Source organism: Petromyzon marinus, unplaced genomic scaffold (genome assembly GCF_048934315.1).
Source record: "Petromyzon marinus isolate PM22_M1 ecotype Great Lakes invasive population unplaced genomic scaffold, UKy_Petmar_22M1.pri1.0 PM_G_Scaffold_36, whole genome shotgun sequence".
Taxonomy (NCBI): domain Eukaryota; kingdom Metazoa; phylum Chordata; class Hyperoartia; order Petromyzontiformes; family Petromyzontidae; genus Petromyzon; species Petromyzon marinus.
Window position 1 is genome coordinate 750,956 of NW_027422939.1, and position 23,045 is coordinate 774,000.

The following is a 23,045-nucleotide window of genomic DNA, read 5'->3' on the forward strand; positions in this document are numbered from 1 at the left end:
CATGTAATTTTATTTCTTTATTATTTCTACGTGACTTTACCGAAAAAAACAAAGAGTATTTTCAACCGCAAGTTCAAAAGTTCAAGTTTCAACCGCAAGTCCAAAATTTCAAGTTTCAACCGCAAGTCCAAAAGTTCAAGTTTCAACCGCAAGTCCAAAAGTTCAAGTTTTAACCGCAAGTTCAAAAGTTCAAGTTTCAACCGCAAGTCCAAAATTTCAAGTTTCAACCTCAAGTTCAAAAAGTTCAAGTTTCAACCGCAAGTTCAAAAGTTCAAGTTTTAACCGCAAGTTCAAAAGTTCAAGTTTCAACCGCAAGTTCAAAAGTTCAAGTTTCAACCGCAAGTCCAAAAGTTCAAGTTTCAACCGCAAGTTCAAAAGTTCAAGTTTCAACCGCAAGTTCAAAAGTTCAAGTTTCAACCGCAAGTTCAAATTTCAAGTTTCAACCGCAAGTCCAAAAGTTCAAGTTTCAACCGCAAGTTCAAAAGTTCAAGTTTCAACCGCAAGTCCAAAAGTTCAAGTTTCAACCGCAAGTTCAAAAGTTCAAGTTTCAACCGCAAGTTCAAAAGTTCAAGTTTCAACCGCAAGTTCAAAAGTTCAAGTTTCAACCGCAAGTTCAAAAGTTCAAGTTTCAACCGCAAGTTCAAAAGTTCAACTTTCAACCGCAAGTCCAAAATTTCAAGTTTCAACCTCAAGTTCAAAAAGTTCAAGTTTCAACCGCAAGTTCAAAAGTTCAAGTTTTAACCGCAAGTTCAAAAGTTCAAGTTTCAACCGCAAGTTCAAAAGTTCAAGTTTCAACCGCAAGTCCAAAAGTTCAAGTTTCAACCGCAAGTTCAAAAGTTCAAGTTTCAACCGCAAGTTCAAAAGTTCAAGTTTCAACCGCAAGTTCAAATTTCAAGTTTCAACCGCAAGTCCAAAAGTTCAAGTTTCAACCGCAAGTTCAAAAGTTCAAGTTTCAACCGCAAGTCCAAAAGTTCAAGTTTCAACCGCAAGTTCAAAAGTTCAAGTTTCAACCGCAAGTTCAAAAGTTCAAGTTTCAACCGCAAGTTCAAAAGTTCAAGTTTCAACCGCAAGTTCAAAAGTTCAACTTTCAACCGCAAGTCCAAAATTTCAAGTTTCAACCTCAAGTTCAAAAAGTTCAAGTTTCAACCGCAAGTTCAAAAGTTCAAGTTTTAACCGCAAGTTCAAAAGTTCAAGTTTCAACCGCAAGTTCAAAAGTTCAAGTTTCAACCGCAAGTCCAAAAGTTCAAGTTTCAACCGCAAGTTCAAAAGTTCAAGTTTCAACCGCAAGTTCAAAAGTTCAAGTTTCAACCGCAAGTTCAAATTTCAAGTTTCAACCACAAGTCCAAAAGTTCAAGTTTCAACCGCAAGTCCAAAAGTTCAAGTTTCAACCGCAAGTTCAAAAGTTCAAGTTTCAACCGCAAGTTCAAAAGTTCAAGTTTCAACCGCAAGTTCAAAAGTTCAAGTTTCAACCGCAATTTGAAAGGCACCACGGGCGTGAGGTGGCGGCTCTCCCTGCTGGTGGAGTTGGCATGGTGGGCAGCTCTGCCAGTCGCCCCCCCACCCACCCAGTCAGTTGACCTCCCCACCACAATCCGAATTGTCTTGCGACCTCCTGCCGCGTGAGCTTCTGCCATTCCACTTTGGCTCCTCGCTCGTTCGTTCCGCCACAGGTTGCCATTGCGACGTCGCTCCGTGACATTGCCACTAGGCGGGGCTTCCCATGAAAGTGATAAAACTGTCTCATCTACCGGCGGCGGGCGCTTATAGACAATACGACTTTTTTTTTGAAACACGACAAAACAATTTGCGGGAAAAGTTAATTTTTTTATTAGAAAAGTAATTTGTCATCTCGAGCTGCTTTGTGGGGCGATGTCCCAACTCCCCCTTAGTGGATGAACCAACGCAGCAGCCCCCAGGTAGTGATTACATAAAGAGCCTCAACTCAGCGCACAACTCAAACGCCTGGAGACGTGGCAGCAGCAGCAGTCGAATCACGGCCGCACGCAGCAGCAGCAGCAGTAACGGCGTCATCCAGCAGCGGAGAGAGGAGCTGACCAGGGATTGTGTAAGTCGTCGGCCCTGCTTCCACTATAGTCTGTGTGGTTAGTAAAGAACACGAAGAGACGATGTGATGCAGCCACGACCGTCAATTACCCCTACAGGCCGGCAGGTGTCACCCTGTCATTACACAAGTTAAGGGATCAAAGAGGAGGCACGCGAACAACAAACGAGCACGGGGAAGACGCAGGTCGTCGCGAGCGGGGGAAAAACAATAGAAAGTGTTAAAACCGACGGGGGAGCGCCGTGAGAAAAACCCAACGGGACACGAGAGGCAAACGCTGAGACCCCGAGTGGAGGACGCGCCAGCGAACACGACTACAACCGAGTGGGAGGAGACGGCGGCGGAATCGGCGTTGGCGTTGGCGGTGAGAAGGCGTCGCCGTGAATGGAGGCCACCGCCGCCGGAGACGACAAGCTGGGCAGGGGGAGAGAAGGGAGTGGAAGGTGACGAGGGTGGAACACCGACCACCGGGCAGACCCTCATTGGGACCGTGAGAAGGCCAAAGTGGTCGCGACGTTTGTGCCGCCCGCTCTCGTTTCCTGTTTTTGTTTTACCGGGAAGCGGTGCGCGTCATCATCACGTCGCCCCAGTGCTAGCGATGTTTACTACACAACGCACCGGGTACTCGTTTGAGGCCGAGTCGACCTAGTGGAGGCCCAGGACCGGTTCAGATAATCGTCATTGGTGTTGGCCGTGAGCGGGAATCAAATCCGGTGTCGCCGGGTTCGTAGGGCGGCGTGCTGACCACTATACCACCGCTCCCCACACGCACACACACACATACACACATACACACACACATACACACACATATACACACACACATACACTATCGCTACACTATCGCTCACACATACACACATGCACACACACACATACATACACATGTACACACATACGTACACACATACATACATACACACATACATACATACACACATACACACACATACATACACACACATACACACACACATACACACACACATACAAACATACATACAAACATACACACACATACACACATATACAAACATACATACACACATACACACACACATACACACACATACACACATACATAACAACAACCGCCATTCGCCACTAAGTGGCGGTGACGTCACCACGACGCTTGTGCCAGGCCATGCACACCTTGAGGCCACGTGGAGTGTCTAACGCCCGCTGGCAGGAGGTCACGGGACAGACCCAGCAGGTGCCACGGGTCGACTGACAGAACATGCTCTTCTGTCACTATGTAGTTCAGCAGATGTTCTTGCTTGCATCCATGATGGTGCGTGGATGCGCCGATGCCGGAACAGCGTGTTGGTAATGACAAGCCCATGGGCTGCACAAAAATTTAGCAGCCTCCTGCCGCTGTTATTGAGCTGATCTGGCTCATGCCTTCCAATCACTCCAGACCAGGTGACAGCATCATGACCAACTCAGGTGAGCACCTTTGACAGGTGCTCACCTGACTCATCGGCCTTGCCTGCATCCCTCCACGGATGTTCGTCTTCGGTGGGGGCATAACTAACCACGACCACCACTCCTTGCCTCCGGTTGATGGGAAGGCGAGCCCAAAGTAGCCTGGGGCTTACAGCTTCCCCCACCTCACCGCCACGCTTCCACGCCCCTTTCATTCTTTTGTTTAGATAGAAGAGCCACTCGCTCTCTGTTGTTTAGCAGTCTCCTGCCCCGAGTAGAGGACTATCCACCCCTCATGGTGGCAGGAGCCAGAGCCGGTCTACCGGACCTGCTGAATATCGCAGAGATCCAGGCGGTTCCGGTCCAGCTCCCGACAGAGGAGTGGCAGCCTCTCCTCCGCAGTGAGCGTTCGAACATTCCACGTGGCCACGCGTAGTGGTTTTTTGTTGTTGTTTCTGGAGGAGCTCCGATGGTGAGGATTCAGTCTCCCGGCTCCGCCAAATGGGGTTTTGGCCAGGAGATGTCATAGATGCCTGTCCTCCGGCACAAGCTTATTAATTAAAAATTTCATTCATGATTTAGTCGTAATTAATTGAAGGTGGAGGGGTTACCAACCCCTCGCACCCGTCCAGATCCCCCATTTGGTCGCTGTGGTGGTCACAAACACCATGAAGGGAAAGGCCAATTTAAATTGTCCCTCCTCCCACGGCACCGCCCACGACAGCGTTGCAGTCCGGCACCACGAAGAGGTAGGGGGTTGTTTTCTTGCTCCCCACACACACACACAGACACACGCACACACAGACAAACTCACACACACACAGACGCACACACACAAACGCACCTGGCCGTGTCGTGCAGCGCGTCAGTGACGGCGGTAACGAGGCGGCTGAACGAGGGCCGCCAGGAGCTCTCCTGCTGCCAGCAGCTCAGCATGAGGCGGCGGAGAAGCATGGGGCAGTCCATGGGGCACGGCAGACGCCAGCCGCCCTCTACTGCCTCCATCACCTGGGGGGTACGAGACCCATAGACTACTCACACAGAGACCCATACAGTACTACTCACACAGAGACCCATAGAGTACTACTCACACAGAGACCAATAGAGTACTACTCACACAGAGACCCATAGAGTACTCACACAGAGACCCATAGAGTACTCACACAGAGACCCATAGAGTACTACTCACACAGAGACCCATAGAGTACTACTCACACAGAGACCCATAGAGTACTCACACAGAGACCCATAGACTACTCACACAGAGACCCATAGAGTACTCACACAGAGACCCATAGACTACCCACACAGAGACCCATAGACTACTGACAGAGACCCATAGAGTACTACTCACACAGAGACCCATAGACTACTCACACAGAGACCCATAGAGTACTACTCACACAGAGACCCATAGAGTACTACTCACACAGAGACCCATAGAGTACTACTCACACAGAGACCCATAGACTACTCACAGAGACCCATAGACTACTCGCACAGAGACCCATAGAGTACTACTCACACAGAGACCCATAGAGTACTACTCACACAGAGACCCATAGACTACTCACAGAGAGACCCATAGAGTACTACTCACACAGAGACCCATAGAGTACTACTCACACAGAGACCCATAGAGTACTACTCACACAGAGACCCATAGACTACCCACACAGAGACCCATAGACTACTGACAGAGACCCATAGAGTACTACTCACACAGAGACCCATAGAGTACTACTCACACAGAGACCCATAGACTACTCACACAGAGACCCATAGACTACTCACACAGAGACCCATAGACGACTCACACAGAGACCCATAGACTACTCACAGAGAGACCCATAGACTGCTCACACAGAGACCCATAGACTACACACAGAGACCCATAGAGTACTCACGCAGAGACCCAGAGACTACACACAGAGACCCATAGAGTACTCACGCAGAGACCCATAGACTACTCACACAGAGACCCATAGACTACTCACACAGAGACCCATAGAGTACTCACAGAGACCCATAGACTACTCACAGAGACCCATAAACTACTCGCACAGAGACCCATAGACTACTCACACAGAGACCCATAGACTGCTCACACAGAGACCCATAGACTACTCACACAGAGACCCATAGAGTACTCACACAAAGACCCATAGACTACTCACACAGAGACCCATAAACTACTCACACAGAGACCCATAGACTACTCACACAGAGACCCATAGACTACTCACACAGAGACCCATAGACTACTCACACAGAGACCCATAGACTACTCACACAGAGACCCATAAACTACTCACACAGAGACCCACAGACTACTCGCATAGAGACCCATGGACTACTCGCACAGAGACCCATAGACTCACCACACAGAGACCCATAGACTACTCACACAGAAACCCATAGACTAATCACACAGAGACCCACAGCCGCACACAGAGACCACAGACTACTCACACAGAGACCGCAGACACACACACAGAGACCCATAGACTACTCACACAGAGACCCATAGACTACTCACACAGAGACCCACAGCCGCACACAGAGACCACAGACTACTCACACAGAGACCCATAGACTACACACAGAGACCCATAGAGTACTCACACAGAGACCCATAGACTACACACAGAGACCCATAGACTACTCACACAGAGACCCACAGCCGCACACAGAGACCACAGACACACACACAGAGACCACAGACACACACACAGGGGTGCCGGTGCTGAACTCACGTCCCGGTTGCTCATGTCCCAGTACGGCCGTTCGCCGTACGACGTCACCTCCCACACGACGATGCCGTAGCTCCACACGTCGCTCGCCGACGTGAACCTGAGCTGTGCGATGGCCTCCGGGGCGGTCCAGCGGATCGGGATCTTCCCCCCCTGGTGGGGAACATTCACAACGGGACCTCGCCCTCGGGTCCGGCACGCGGGGCTCTCGCGGCCCGACGTCGTCGGCACGCGGCGAAGGGTTTGCCGGGTCAAAGCCGGCGTCGCGAGTTCGCGCCGCCTCGACGCGCCGAGCGTCGAGATTCACGGGTCCACACCGTCTCCGGTGTGGACCCGTGAATCCCAAAGACAACGGCACCGTACGCTGCACGTTCGCACTTTCACCGCGCGTGTGTGCATGTGTGCGTGTGTGTGTGTGTGCGTGTGTATGTGTGTGTGCGTGTGTGCGTGTGTGTGCGTGTGTGTGTGTGTGCGTGTGCGTGTGTGTGTGCGTGTGTGTGTGCGTGTGTGTGTGTGTGCGTGTGTGTGTGTGCGTGTGTGTGTGTGTGCGTGTGTGCGTGTGTGTGTGTGTGAGGTTAATGCATTTCGCTCGACGCACGGCGGCGGCAAGTACTTTCGGCGAAAAACGGAAGCCCCTTAGGGAGCGGTAACGCCGCGCCGACACACGCCGGGCCGGCGCGGCTTTGCCTTCTCCTCGACTCCGGCCGAATGTCGGCCAAACGTCGGCCGAACGTCGGCCGTCGACGACGCCGGCGCTTCTTTTTTCCTGCCCCGCCTTACCCGGGAGGTGTACGCTCCCTCGGGGTCGGCGTCCAGTAGAAGCGTCCGCGAGAGGCCAAAGTCGGACACCTTGCACGTCAGCTCGCCACTCACGAGCACGTTGCGGGCGGCCAGGTCGCGGTGCACATAGCCCCTGCGGGACAGGTACTCCATGCCCGATGCGACGTCACGCAGCATCCCGAGCAGCTGGGTCACCACGAGGTGCCCCTTCTTCATCTACACCGTGCCCGGCCAGAGGGGGGAGAGAGGGAGGGAGGAGGGGAGGAGAGGGGGGAGAGGGGGGAGGAGAGGGGGGAGAAGGAAGAGGAAGGGAGGGAGAAGAGGAGGCGATGAGCCGCCTGGGTGACGTTGTGCTGCTTGTTGTGCGGCCGTCTGGAATGCTCTTCCGGGAGCTGCTATGTGCGTTTAAGTCATCGTTGTCTAAACTAATTTGTTTAGAACTCTCGCTTGTTGTGTTTAGTTTGTCCCCCCCCCCGCGCCAGTTGGCACGTAAGGTACAAAGAAGTTTGACGCAGACGCGTGCAGTTGTCACCACAAGCGGAGCCCCGGTTAGTAGGATCTACGGCACACACACACACAACAACGCCACCGTGTGCTCTCCATTTATGGACAGTTACACACACAACCGCTGAGGAGTGTGAGACTGCAACACACCGATGATCGCATCATTTGGCATTGCCACTTCTTACCCTGAGGAATAAATCCAAGGAATGGTTTTCCATGAATTCGGTGATGATCATGACAGGTTTACCTTCGTCGAGAGGACAAGAAAACCAAACGTTAGCAATCCACGCACAGCATTCACGACTTATACCGTAACATCATCACTTGGTCACATACACACCTTGTATCTCTGCCAAGATGCGTCGCTGTGGGTTCATACACAGGGACTCCTCTACTTACGAATGTTCCTCTTACGAACTCTCAGAGGTACAAACAAACCTGTTCGTACGTCCGGTTGCCCGTTCTGAACCGAGAGTCAGAGGTTCAACCTCTGCGCAATAGATGGTGGTGGCATCTGCATCTGCAGAACGTGAAGAACCAGTGGCATCTACATCTGCAGAACGTGAAGAACCAGTGGCATCTACATCTGCAGAACGTGAAGAACCAGTGGCATCTACATCTGCAGAACGTGAACCAGTGGCATCTACATCTGCAGAACGTGAAGAACCAGTGGCATCTACATCTGCAGAACGTGAAGAACCAGTGGCATCTACATCTGCAGAATGTGAAGAACCAGTGCATCTACATCTGCAGAATGTGAAGAACCAGTGGCATCTACAGCTGCAGAATATGAAGAACCAGTGGCATCTACATCTACAGAACGTGAAGAACCAGTGGCATCTACATCTGCAGAACGTGAAGAACCAGTGGTATCTACATCTGCAGAACGTGAAGAACCAGTGGCATCTACATCTGCAGCACGCGAGGAACCAGTGGCATCTACATCTTTAGAACATAAAGAACCAGTGGCATGTAGTGTATAGTAGTGTATAATGTAGTATAGAGGAGTGCAGTGTATAGTCGTGTATAGTGTTGTGTATAGTGTAATGTGCAGTGTGTATAGTGTAGTATAGAAGTACACCACACCGGTGTGTTGGAGAGCAAATCCACAACATTTCCAATCTGAGTACAATCACCAGTGATTACAACAACGGGCATAATCAGCTGGACAGCCAGCTACATAACAGACTTGCCAGTTTTAAACTTGGTTCAAAGCTTTTGTGACTGCAGGAATTAATCTTTGTTTTTTTCGGTAAAGTCACGTATAAATAAGAAATAATAAAATAACGTAGTAGCGTCCGACGTTTCGGTTGTATACATCTGGGGTTATGTATTTCCCCTCTCTCTTAAATTTAGTTCTTCTGTACCTGATGATGGCTGCTTGCGTTGCAACCGAAACGTCGTACGCTATTATGTTATTTTATTACTTCTTATTTATATGTGACTTTACCGGAAAAAACAAACAAAGATTAATTGCCAGTTTTTAGTTTGTTTAAAATGCGTGTGGCATCGATTGGACGTTCTCGAAGCTCACTCTTGGTGACGACGCCCTCCAGGCGGACGATGTTGTCATGCTCGAACTGGCCCATGATGCTCGCCTCACACAGGAAGTCCTGCTGCTGCTGTTTGCTGGATCCGCCCTTCAGCGTCTTGATGGCCACGCGCACTGTCGCCGCCCCTCCGCTGCTGCCCTGGCGCTTCAGGTATCCGACGTGCACCTTCCCAAACTCTCCTGCGGGCCGAGGGGTCGATGACAGTGGGTAGCACGTAGAGCAGGTGTGAGGACCCCCCCCACCCCCGTCCAGCTGCTAAGTAAGGTTCGTCACGTGAATAAAACGTGCCGATTGCTTGCTGGTTGTGCACTGGCCGGTCGCTGTGTGGTGCATGCGTTGGGGAGTGTGAACCCACGGCAAACGACGGGGTGCTGCAAAACAATGTTAACACTTTTCGATTTGAAGCTTTCGTGACTGCGAGGATTCATCTTCTTTGGTTCTTTCGCTAAAGTCACCACCACGTAGAATGAGACTAAAATAATAAATTGCTCAAATAAAATAACGCGGTAAAACTCTCACGACGTTTCGGCCACAACGCAAGCGGCCTTCATCAGGTGAAGGGGACAAGACTGTCTGGAGGACAGCGCTGTCCAGACAGTCTCGTCCCCTTCACCTGATGAAGGCCGCTTGTGTTGTGGCCGAAACGTCGTGAGAATATTATTGTGTTATTTTATTTTATCAATTTATTATTTTATTCTCATTCTACGTGACTTTACCGAAAGAACCAAAGAAAATGTTAACACTTATATTGGACTATTGGTTTTTCATGGAAAGAGAACGGATAATAATAATACTACGCTGTAACATGATAACAAATCCATAATGGAGATTTTTTTTCTCTGGTTAGTGCACGTAAATTTATAAATGTATGGTTAAACTCGCCACCACCCGACCCAGCCAACTAGTAAGGCTTGTCACGTATGGATGATCTGGGTTCGCGAAAGCCTACGTGTTAAACATGATAACAAATGTAACGTTAATAGCTTCCAAAAGTCAAAGAGTTTCTCCCACTCGTTCGCCGTCGTTGTCACCGTGCGCCTGGAACCTTCTCCAGGCGGTCTCCAGAGCCCCGGAGGCACAAACATTTCTTGCGGCGGCGTTGCAAATTCTCAGCAGTGTCAACATTTGAAGTGGGCGCCCTGTGAGTAAGTTTTAGTTAACGGGTACCACGGTACAGACGTGCCCGCCCCCGTCCCCCCCCCCCCCCCCCCCCGTTCACCTGCTCCGATGACGCGTCCAAGTTTGATTCGCGAGGCGTCGATTTCCGTCGTGAACTCGCGGAGAGCATCGCTGGGCTCGTCGTAGTCGTGTGGGTCAATGTACAGCCTGAAGCCCGGCATCTTCACTGTGGGTGGCAACGGCGAAATCAACCGTGCACAGGGTGTGTGTGTGTGTGTGAGTGTATGAGGGGTGGTGTGTGAGGGGTGGTGTGTGTGGGGTGGTGTGTGTGTGAGTGTCCGGCAAAACAACCCCCTACCTCCTCGCGGTGCCGGACGGGAAACTCTGTCGTGGACAGTGCTGTGGGGGGAGGGCCAATTCCGATTGGCCCCTCCTCTCATGGCGTCTGTGACCACCACAGTGGCTAAACGGGGGCTCTGGACGGGTACGAGGGGCCGGTAACCCCTCCACCTTCAACATTTTTACCACGAAACTACTAATAAAAAATTTAACTAATAAGCTTGTGCCGGAGGCCCCGGGGGGACAGGCGTCTATGACGTCTCCTGGCCAAACCCCAATTGGCAGAGCCAGGAGATTGAATCTCTACCCTCGGGTCTCCTCCAGAAACAACGAAAAGCCACTTCGTGTGGCCACGTGGAATGTTCGAACGCTCACTGCGGAGGAGAGGCTGCCACTCCTCTGTCGGGAGCTGGACCGGTACCGCCTGGATCTCTGTGGCATTCAGGAGGTCCGGTGGACCGGTTCTGGCTCCTGCCACAATGAGGGGTGGACAGTCCTCTACTCGAGGCAGCAGACTGCCAAACAACAGGGTGTGGCTCTTCTTTTGAACACAAGAATGAAGGGGGCATGGGAGCGTGGTGATGAGGTGTGGGAAGCTGTAAGCCCCAGGCTACTTTGGGCTCGCCTTCCCATCAACCGGAGACGAGGAGTGGTGGTCGTGGTTACTTATGCCCCCACTGAAGACGAACATCTGTGGAGGGATGCAGGCAAAGCCGATGAGTCAGATGCCTTCTATGACCTGTCACAGGTGCTGGCTAAAGTGGCCCCTCGGGATAGAGTCATCTTGTTTGGTGACTTCAATGCCCGAGTTGGTCATGATGCTGGCACCTGGTCTGGAGTGATTGGAGGGCATGGGCCAGATCAGCTCAATAACAACGGTAGGAGGCTGCTTGATTTTTGTTCAGCCCATGGGCTTGTAATTACCAACACGCTGTTCCGGCATTGGCGCATCCACACAACATCATGGATGCATGCCGGGTCCAAGCAAGAACATCTGCTGGACTACATAGTGACGAATCAGCGGATGCGAGCCCATGTCTTTGACACCAGGACCTACCGTGGAGCTGATCTGCCCTCTGACCATCGACTAGTCATCTGTGAGATGCGCCTGCCATTCTTCCACTCCGGTGGTGGGTGTACACCCAGGACCCCATTCCAACCTAAAGTGGCCTAGTCTCAGTTATCTGATGAAAGTTGCAAGCGAGAATTTCATCATCGCTTGCGGCTGGGGTTGGCATCGTCCCCCACTCCTCCTGATGTCGAGGGTAAATGGGCGAGGTTTAGGACTGTGACTCATGCAGCTGCATTGGCTGCTTTGGTTACGCAGTCCAGACCTCCCCAGAGACCCTGGCTGAAAGAGGAGGTGATCAGGATAGTTTAGAAAAAGCGACAGGCCCACTGTCATCGGCTACAGAATCCCACATCAGAGAATGAGGAGGCTTACCGCAGCCTTCGCTCGGAGGTTCGGAGAGCCGTGAGGCGCTGCAAGGATGGGTGGTGGTCGTGGGTTGCTGAGGAGATGGAGTCTGCCTCAGTGGCCCGTGATCACAAATCTCTATTTAACTCCATCAAAAAAGCAACCTGCAGCGCCACACCTATTACCAACATTAGGGGAAAAAACGGTGATCCAATCTCCGACCCCCAGGAACCGGTTTGCAGATTTGCTGAGCATTTCTGTGAGGTCCTGGAGGAGGGAAAATCTCTCAGCCAGGAAAACATCATGGCACAAAGTGGGGATGACCCTGCTGAGGCTGCGGTGCCTCAAATATTGGAAGAAGTCACCCCCTGTGAGTGGCTGGCTGAGGTGCCATCTGTTGAGGAAGCACTGAAGGCGATCCGGAGTCTGAGACCAGGAAAGGCACCGGGCAGAGATGATCTCCCAAGTGAAATGCTGAGGGAGGGTGGCATTTGTGCACAGACTGCCCTATATGACATCATAACAACAGTCTGGACCACTGGACAGGTTCCACAGGATTGGAAGGATGCCCTGGTGGTCCCCCTCTTTAAGAAGGGGGACCGCACAGACTGTAACAACTACAGGGGCATCTCACTCCTCAGTGTGCCGGGAAAGGTCCTGGCAAGGATTATTCAACATCGCCTTGCCAGGCACGCTGAGGAGAGGCTTGCGGAGCCCAAATGCGGTTTCAGGAAAGGGCGGTCCTGCTCAGATGCGATATTTTCTGTCCGTCTGCTACAGCAGATGTGTAGGGAATTCCAGCAAGACCTACATCTCTGCTTTAGTGACCTGGTCAAGGCCAGGTCACACCGCCCTCTCCAGCTGCGACATGATTCCCAGTCGCACGCTCGTTGTCACGCGCTTCGCTCCGTCCCCGTTGCTCGAGGGTGAAGATGGCAATGGCGGTAACGGTGATTGTGGTTGGTGTGCTGGTGGCAGGTGGGGTTTTTGCCACCTCTTCGTGGGAGGAGGAAGAACACTGTCTCTCAATAGTGGAGGAGCGGAGAGCGACTTGTGCATGCATCAATGTCTTGAGTGGCGTACCACTACCACCACCAACATCGGAGGGTGGAGGAGCGATGCTCACAACAACGAGCGGAGCGCCGGGTGGCTAAAGCACAGCGGGTTGGCACAGTAGGGGGCACAGGTGGTGCATCAGCCAGTCATCTCAGTCAGTCGACCTGTGGCACCTGCTGGGTCTGCCCCGTGACCTCCTGCCAGTGGGCGTTCGACACTTCGCGTGGCCTCAGGGTGCACATAGCCTGGCACAAGCGTCGTGGTGACGTCACCGCCACTTAGTGGCGAATGGCGGTTGTTGTTGTGAGTGTATGAGGGGTGGTGTGTGAGGGGTGGTGTGTCAGGGGTGGTGTGTGTGTATGTGTGTGAGAGGTGTGTGTGTATGAGGGGTGGTGTGTGTGTGTGTATGAGGGGTGGTGTGTGTGTATGAGGGGTGGTGTGTGTGTGTGAGTGGTGTGTGCGTGTGTATGAGGAGTGGTGTGTGTGTGGGTGTATGAGTGGTGTGTGTGTGTGAGGTGTGTGTGTGTGTATGAGGAGTGGTGTGTGTGTGTATGAGTGGTGGTGTGTGTGTGTGTGAGAGGTGTGTGTGTATGAGAAGTGGTGTGTGTGTGTATGAGTGGTGTGTGTGTGTATGAGGAGTGGTGTGTATGAGGTGTGTGTGTGTGTATGAGAGGTGGTGTGTGTGTGTATGAGGAGTGGTGTGTGTGTGTGAGAGGTGGTGTGTGTGTGTGTGTGTGTATTAGAGGTGTGTGTGTGTGTATGAGAGGTGTGTGTGTATTAGAGGTGTGTGTGTATGAGTGGTGTGTGTGTGTGTATGAGTGGTGTGTGTATGTGTGTGTATGAGTGGTGTGTGTGTATGAGGTGTGTGTGTGAGAGGTGTGTGTGTGAGTGGTGTGTGTGTATGAGAGATGTGTGTGTGTATGAGATGTGTGTGTGTGTGTTTTAGAGGTGGTGTGTGTGTCTGTGCGCGCGAGGTGGAGCAGCGTTTACCCCGCACGCTGTAGAAGCGAGGTCGTCTCTCTTCGCGAGGCTCCGACTCTGCTGCTTGCCAGTGACCACTCCTCCTCCTGCTCCTCCTCCTTCAAACGCAACGCGATGCACGCAGCCATCAAGGCGGCGGCGGCGGCAGTGCTGAAGAAGCGAGTTCGCTCTGGAGGGTGCCGCCTCTTACCCAACGTTCAGGGAGATTGCCTCTTGGTGGTGCAGCCAGATCACGTGGGAACACTCAGAACGCCCGTGGGACCCCCCCCCCAGTGTGACCCCTCAGTGTGACCCCCCAGTGTGACCCCCCCCAGTGTGACCCCCCCCCCAGTGTGACCCCCCCCCACCTCTTCTTGACGATGATGCAGGCAGCAGCGATGAGCAGCATCAGCCCCACGAGGCCAGCGGACAGCAAGGAGGCCCAGAGGGTCACTTCCTGAGTCGCTTGTGCTGGGGGAGGGGGAGGGAAAGAGTTACAAACACATCCTTCACTTACTACAACAACCACAACAACCACAACAACCACAACAACAAACACAACAACTACAACAACACCACAATAACCACCAACACAACAACAAACAACAGGACAACACCTACAACAACAACCACAACAACTACAACAGACAGGAGGGGTGGGGTGGTGGTGCTGTTGGTGGGGTCGTGGTAGGTTGGTAGTGGGGTTGGTGGTGGCGTAGTGGTTGGGTGGGGATGGTGCTGGTGAGTGGTGGTGGTGGTGGTGGGTGGTGGTGGTGGTGGTCCTTGTGGCGTAGTGGTTGGGTGGGGATGGTGCTGGTGAGTGGTGGTGGATGGGTGGTGGTGGTGGCGTAGTGGTTGGGTGGGGATGGTGCTGAGATGATGGGGATGGTGCTGGTGAGTGGTGCTGGTGAGTGGTGGTGGTGGGGTGGTGGTGGTGGCGGCGTAGTGGTTGGGTGGGGATGGTGCTGGGGTGGTGGTTGGTGGTGGTGGGGTTGGTAGTGGTTGGTGGTGGGTGGGTGGTGATTGGTGGTGGGTGGTGGTGGTGCTGGTTGGTGGTGGTGGGGTGGTGGTTGGGGGTTGGTGGTGGTGGGGTTGGTGGTGGTTGGTGGTGGTGGGGTTGGTGCTGGTTGGTGGTGGGTGGGTAGTGGTTGGGTAGTGGTTGGGTAGGGTTGATGCTGGTTGGTGGTGATTGGGTGGTGGTGGCTGGTGGTGGTGGGTGGTGGCTGGATTGGGTGGTGGTGATGATTGGGTGGTGGTGGTGATTGGGTGGTGGTGGTGGTGATTGGGTGGTGGTGGTGATTGGGTGGTGGTGGTGATTGGGTGGTGGTGGTGGTGATTGGATGGTGGTGTTGTTGCTCACGTGCGGGAGACGTCTGGAAGTGGAGTGTGGGGCTGTAGTCTCCGTAGCCGGCGGCGTTGCGAGCGCGGACCTGCAGTGAGTAAACCGCGGCATGCCGGAGCCCCGTCACGGTGATGCTCGGCACGCTGGAGATCAGCCTCATTACCTCTCTCTCGTCGTCGTCATCCTGGTGGGGGGGGGGGGGTACAGATGGGGGGGGGGGGTACAGATGGGGGGGGTACAGATGGGGGGGGGATGGGTTCAGACTCATCCCACAGAGACCCATTGAACCTGGGTCACGTGGTTCACAGCATATTGTTGTGTTAACTCTACTGCCCTCCACTTGCTAATGCAAAGACAAAGAACCCCCGTATAGTGTCAGCAGACTGTCGGGGCGAGTGCTGTTAGCGGCCACCTATGGAGGCACACGAGGGGGTGGGTGGTCAGCACCACGCCCGGCCGCCTTTGTATCCACAGTGGTGATGTTGTTGTATACGGCCCTTTTTCCACAATTAATATCCATAAGAATATTTACGGATGCATACACCTAGATTTCTTTTTCCTTTCTTTCGTGACAAACAATTTATATTTTTTAATGAATAAAACCCGTAAGCCAGAAACACGAAAAACCAGATGTCGGTCATAAACAGGCCATATATATATAAAGAAATAATAAAACTCTCAAGGCGAGGAGGATGTAACAGCTATCGGCAAAAATCTCCAGGTGAACAAGGGTTTGATGGGCCCTTAGGAAAGGTCCCTCCGAGGTCAGAACACCAAGAGAGTAGACACGGAGACGCCAACAGGGTAAATCGTATACATATTCTTTTCCTTATTTGCCAGTAAAAAAAAAGGCAACAACAAGAATAATATAGAATTAGCGATCCTAACGCTCACTCCAATTAAGAACAGGCCACCAGACACATCAGTGAATTATTATCCAATGATTAATTCGCTATCAAATGATTTTCACCTTTAATACTTTTACTGTTAAAACAAAGCTTGGAGCAGGAATACCGAGTCACATCAAAGGTTATCGAGAAGGAATGAGACAATGGGTAAACTTGCAAAAGAATTTAAACAATATCCCAAGCAACCCCGACCACCTTTGTCCCTCTCACAGCGCGGAGAAGCAGGAATTACACCTTATCACAAGGGGCCATCTGGAAAAGCCAGCCGGGTTTGATGAGGAGACACACCCCACCCCACACACGGCAACCAGGCAAAGACAGTTTTAAAGAAAATTGCAATATAATATTAATAATAACAACGTGTTAACCTTACACGACATTCCATTATAGAACCTTACAGAACCAAGGGATATGGATTCCAACAATCAAGAAACGGACCTCTTAAACTCAGGATGATAATTATTTTTCTTTTTAATAATTCTATCATAACAATTCGAACCTCGGTAAAACCGAGAGGTGTCGGGAGGACGTAGTTACAAACACGAGTCTTGGCGAACATGGGACCAAATGGTATTTGAGAAATATAAGTCGAAAGTATAAAGAGGTGCTCCCGACCACCTTTGTCTCTCCCGAAGAGCGCGAGAGAGGAATTTCACGCCAGGGCAAACAGATCGTTATCGCGGGGACCATCTGCCACACACGGGACTTAGTAGTGGCCCCCACCCCACCCTGCACACGGGCAGCAAAAGAGCGTATCTACTCGTTCACCAACGTCCGTCGAGTCCGAACCAACTACTGAAAGAAGAATCAACTGATACGTATGATACACTGCCCCCCACTACACGACAAACCAGACGTCTGCTTGACGCAAAGAATCGATTCCGAACATTGGCCTACTCTTTCACCACTCATACCATTCAACACACACACACACGGGTCATTAACAAAGCCTAAAACCTCAAGCCATTGAACCATCCGTGATTGTGGAAACATCGCAACGACCGAGTGAATAATCCATCGTTTTTAAGAGTGTTCATAATTTTCCTCTGTAATATTGTGCTGGGGCTGTACTTCTAACCGCATAAATTACCAACTGACCCATTAACAAGGATTAATTCTTGGCACCTCACCACGGAGCGCCGCTCGCGGGGGTGAAGAGCGTGCTCAACCGGTTCCCTGTCAGGGATCTGGCCACAATTAATTAAAAGATTGGCCCGAGATAAGGATCTAAAAAGGAAACATCGCCACCCATTGAGTCGCGTTGAGAAGTCGATTAGAAATACTTGAGTCGTTCGTTAATATTTTCTTTCTACATAATCTTGCTGGTATCCACGAATGAAATAACGAATTCAAACGCATATTTGTGCCTCCAAGAATAATACTGGTTGGAGTGCCCTTTCAACGAGTAGCGTTGCATAATAATTAGTCATCCTATTGTTAACAACGTGACAATAATTGCATTAAGGGCCGCGCATGATCAATGACCGAATGCTGTGTTGTGTGACAATTCAAGTAACGAAGCATTGCGGCCATCGAGTGTTGTTGATAAGGTAATTAGAAGTATTTCAGTCGAACGCTTTAAATTCATAATCGTTATGAATCAATGAACGAACATCAACGTGGTACTGTGCTGACGATTTCAAGCATAATAACTTCGCATATCAGAATGTATTAAGGATTGGATACGAATCAAAGACCAAGTGCCGTATTGTGTAACAATTCAAGTATACGAGTTTGCATATTATAAAGTTAAGGTTTGATAGAATAGTTCGCATATTTTTAATCTCTCTCTCAACAACCGATCGATTGCGTTACGCGTCGGGAATTAACCACAGGTGCCGCTATCGAGGTGAAACAACGCAATCGTGATGTTATCATGTTAACGCTGTGTTGAAATTCCAAATCCCGAGATTGAGTTTTCATATTATCCAAAAATTAAAGTTAGCTAGAAATAAAATTGATAAAAGCAGAACGTTTGTGTGTGATTCTTCCTGAAATCCTGCATAATATTGTTCTGCGTATGAGATCTGAATCCTGGGGACCTATCATAAGTACACTATCACCACACATAATCCATAACACACATAATTCATAATGTTCAATCGAGAGTAATCGTATCCTTATCGATAATACGGAATTAAAGAGCAGAGTCGAATCGACTCTCTCTCATTCACGCTCACAACGCCTGCGTCACTGCATACGATTAATTGCGTTATTCCAATTCATAACACAAACCTCGTCACCGAGGCTCGACCTGATAATCCATAACGACCTGCATTATCATAACCACGCCCACTCGCATAAATTAATACGATTATCTCTCGAATCAGCATAATTTATGCACATAATTACACTGATTAACATAATTTCGGATAAATTATGCTAATCTCAAATTTCATTTAATTTTCATTATTTTCATCAGTTTTCATAACACCTATATATACAACAATGTTTACTACACACCGCACCAGGGTACTCAATTTGAGGCTGAGTCGACCTAGGGGAGACCCAGGACTCGTTCAGATTATCGTCACCGGTGCCGGTTGCCGTGAGCGGGAATCGAACTCGAGACGCCGGGTTCGTAGCGCAGCGTAGCGCGTATCGCTGCACCACCGCTCAGCACGCACGCGCGTGCACATTCACACGCACACGCGCGCAAGTAAAATGGATAATCGCGAGCCGCTACGCACCTCGTCAAAGCATTTGACTTCATAGTCCATAACGATGCCATTGGGCTGCTCCGGCTCGGCCCAGGTCAACAGGACGGCGTCTTCAGAGACGATCTCCGTGTGGACACGCACCACGGGTGACGGTGCTGCGGGCAATCACAGCACGTGGTCACGCGCTAACTCGTTTGTTTACCCCCCTGGCCAACGTCTCGAGGTGCGGTGAGTGACAATCGGTGTGCGTTTCCCCTTGCTGCTGAATGAAATACGAGTTGCGGTGAGATGTTCAAACACCAAGCAGACGGACGCCGCTTTGCGAGCAATCAACTCAACTTGCAACAGCCACACACGCGGTGCTTTGTGGTGAACATGCGAACATGGCTATGATGATGATAATTATAACAGATGATGCATTGTCTTTAAGAATAATAATTAGAGTGGTATATGCATTAAGAATAATATAATTATAATGTTACATGTGTAATGGAGTAACGCGCGCGCTGGGGGGGTTTGCAAGCGGTGTGCACGGATGTGTGAGGTCGCATCGGGGCGAACAGGAGCAGCGAGAGACGCCCAAAAAAGATGCAGAGCGGTGATTGGCTGGCTGCAAATGCAGGCGGACAATTTAGATGCAGAGCGGTGATTGGCTGGCTGCAAATGCAGGCGGACAACTAAGATGAAGAGCGATGATTGGCTGGCTGCAAATGCAGGCGGACAATTTAGATGCAGAGCGGTGATTGGCTGGCTGCAAATGCAGGCGGACAACTAAGATGCAGAGCGGTGATTGGCTGGCTGCAAATGCAGGCGGCCAATTTAGATGCAGAGCGGTGATTGGCTGGCTGCAAATGCAGGAGGACAATTTAGATGGAGAGCGGTGATTGGCTGGCTGCAAATGCAGGCAGACAACTAATATGCAGAGCGGTGATTGGCTGGCTGCAAATTCAGGCGGCCAATTTAGATGCAGAGCGGTGATTGGCTGGCTGCAGATGCAGGCGGACAACTAAGATGCAGAGCGGTGATTGGCTGGCTGCAAATGCAGGCGGCCAATTTAGATGCAGAGCGGTGATTGGCTGGCTGCAAATGCAGGCGGACAATTTAGATGCAGAGTGGTGATTGGCTGGCTGCAAATGCAGGCGGACAACTAAGATGCAGAGCGGTGATTGACTGGCTGCAAATGCAGGCGGACAATTTAGATGCAGAGCGGTGATTGGCTGGCTGCAAATGCAGGCGGCCAATTTAGATGCAGAGCAGTGATTGGCTGGCTGCAAATGCAGGCGGACAACTAAGATGCAGAGCGGTGATTGGCTGGCTGCAAATGCAGGCAGACAACTAAGATGCAGAGCGGTGATTGGCTGGCTGCAAATGCAGGCGGCCAATTTAGATGCAGAGCGGTGATTGGCTGGCTGCAAATGCAGGCGGCCAATTTAGATGCAGAGCGGTGATTGGCTGGCTGCAAATGCAGGCGGACAACTAAGATGCAGAGCGGTGATTGACTGGCTGCAAATGCAGGCGGCCAATTTAGATGCAGAGCGGTGATTGGCTGGCTGCAAATGCAGGCGGCCAATTTAGATGCAGAGCAGTGATTGGCTGGCTGCAAATGCAGGCGGACAACTAAGATGCAGAGCGGTGATTGGCTGGCTGCAAATGCAGGCGGCCAATTTAGATGCAGAGCGGTGATTGGCTGGCTGCAAATGCAGGCGGACAACTAAGATGCAGAGCGGTGATTGGCTGGCTGCAAATGCAGGCGGCCAATTTAGATGCAGAGCGGTGATTGGCTGGCTGCAAATGCAGGCGGACAATTTAGATGCAGAGCGGTGATTGGCTGGCTGCAAATGCAGGCGGCCAACTAAGATGCAGAGCGGTGATTGGCTGGCTGCAAATGCAGGCGGACAACTAAGATGCAGAGCGGTGATTGGCTGGCTGCAAAGGCAGGCGGATAATTAAGATGCAGAGCCGTGATTGGCTGGCTGCAAATGCAGACGGCCAACTAAGATGCAGAGCGGTGATTGGCTGGCTGCAAATGCAGGCGGCATTGTCTTTAATCATAATATAATTATCATGTTTTTGCATAGCATTTAAGAATAATATTATTATAATGTTATGTGCATGTTATAGCTTTTAAAAAAGGAGAATGTATTTTAAAAAAAATATTTTAAAAAACCATTTAAAAAAAGATAGAAAAAAAATATTTGACAAAAGCAACTAAATATCTAAAGATGAAAAAGAGATTTCAAAAAAAGAAAGACGATGGCCGTGAGCGAGAGGAGGAGGGGGGGGACGACGACTCACGATCCCGTGACGTGGCGACGTGGACGGCCGCGAACGCCGAGGGGACGCCGCTCAGGCGGGAGACGCCATTGGTGGCGTGCACCTCCAGGGTGTAGGCGGCGTTCTCACGCAGGCCGCTCACCTCCACCTTGGCGTTCGTCAGCGGGAGCGGAGGCCGGAACCTCACGGCCGGGCCGCACGGCGGCGCCGGCTCCTGGCCCCTCTCCCCACCCCCCCCCCGCAGGGGGGGCGGGTGGAGCCGGCACACGACGGAGTAGGCGAGGTCGGAGCGCCCGCCGGGATTCGCCGGCGGGCTCCACCGGAGCGTCACCGAGGCGGCGGCGGAGAGTGGCGAGGTGACGACGTCCCTGGGGGCCGACGGCGGCTCTGGCCGGGGGGGGGGGCGGAACGGAGTTTATAGAGTAGTGTAGTAGGTAGTGTATAGTGTAGTGTATAGTGTAGTGTATAGCGCAGTAGTGTATAGTGTAGTGTAGTACTGTATAGTAGTAGTGTATAGTGTAGTGTATAGTGTAGTGTAGTAGGTAGTGTATAGTGTAGTGTATAGTGTAGTGTATAGCGCAGTAGTGTATAGTGTAGTGTAGTACTGTATAGTAGTAGTGTATAGTGTAGTGTATAGTGTAGTGTATAGTGTAGTGTATAGTGTAGTGTAGTAGGTAGTGTATAGTGTAGTGTATAGTGTAGTGTATAGTAGTGTATAGTGTAGTGTAGTGTATAGTGTAGGGTAGTAGTTTATAGTGTAGTGTATAGTGTAGTGTAGTAGGTAGTGTATAGTGTAGTGTATAGTGTAGTAGTGTATAGTGCATAGTAGTGTATAGTGTAGTGTATAGTATAGTGTATAGTGTAGTAGTGTATAGTGTAGTGTACAGTGTAGTAGTGTATAGTGTAGTGTATAGTGTAGTGTATAGTGTAGTGTGTAGTGTAGTGTAGTAGGTAGTGTATAGTGTAGTGTAGTAGTGTATAGTGTAGTAGTGTATAGTGTAGTGTAGTAGTGTAGCGTGTAGTGTAGTAGTGTATAGTGTAGTGTAGTAGTGTATAGTATAGTGTAGTAGTGTATAGTGCAGTGTAGTAGTGTATAGTGTAGTGTATAGTGTAGTGTAGTAGTGTAGTGTATAGTGTAGTGTAGTAGTGTATAGTGTAGTGTATAGTGTAGTGTATAGTGTAGTGTGTAGTGTAGTGTAGTAGGTAGTGTATAGTGTAGTGTAGTAGTGTATAGTGTAGTAGTGTATAGTGTAGTGTAGTAGTGTAGAGTGTAGTGTAGTAGTGTATAGTGTAGTGTAGTAGTGTATAGTATAGTGTAGTAGTGTATAGTGCAGTGTAGTAGTGTATAGTGTAGTGTATAGTGTAGTGTAGTAGTGTAGTGTATAGTGTAGTGTAGTAGTGTATAGTGTAGTGTATAGTGTAGTGTATAGTGTAGTGTGTAGTGTAGTAGGTAGTGTATAGTGTAGTGTATAGTGTAGTGTAGTAGTGTATAGTGTAGTGTAGTAGTGTAGTGTATAGTGTAGTGTAGTACTGTATAGTGTAGTGTAGTAGTGTATAGTGTAGTAGTGTATAGTGTAGTGTATGGCGCATAGTGAACGAACTTGCACAGGCCACAGACTGGGGCTCGCCGCTGGGCCGGAAGTATCCATCGTGGCAGGTGCAGGACGTCGCTCCGATGACGCTGCCCGTGCTGTGTGGCGGACACCGGGAGCAGGAGCTGTCTTGGGCCGTCTCCTTATAAGAGCCCTGCTCACACACTGCACGCACAAAGGTCCCGCCCCCCGACCTGTAGCCTTTACAGACTCAGTTTAACACCTTTATTATGAACCTTTACAGACTGTTGGTGCTGTCAGTAGCGAGAGATGGGGAGAGAGATGAGCAGATGGGGAGAGA

The 23,045-nt window shown here is 50.6% G+C and overlaps 1 pseudogene; it reads right to left on the bottom strand.

The window, feature by feature from the left end:
• Positions 1–1,811: 1,811 nt before the first annotated feature.
• LOC142915873 (ephrin type-A receptor 3-like) overlaps positions 1,812–23,045 on the bottom strand; it is a 30,985-nt pseudogene continuing 9,751 nt past the window's right edge.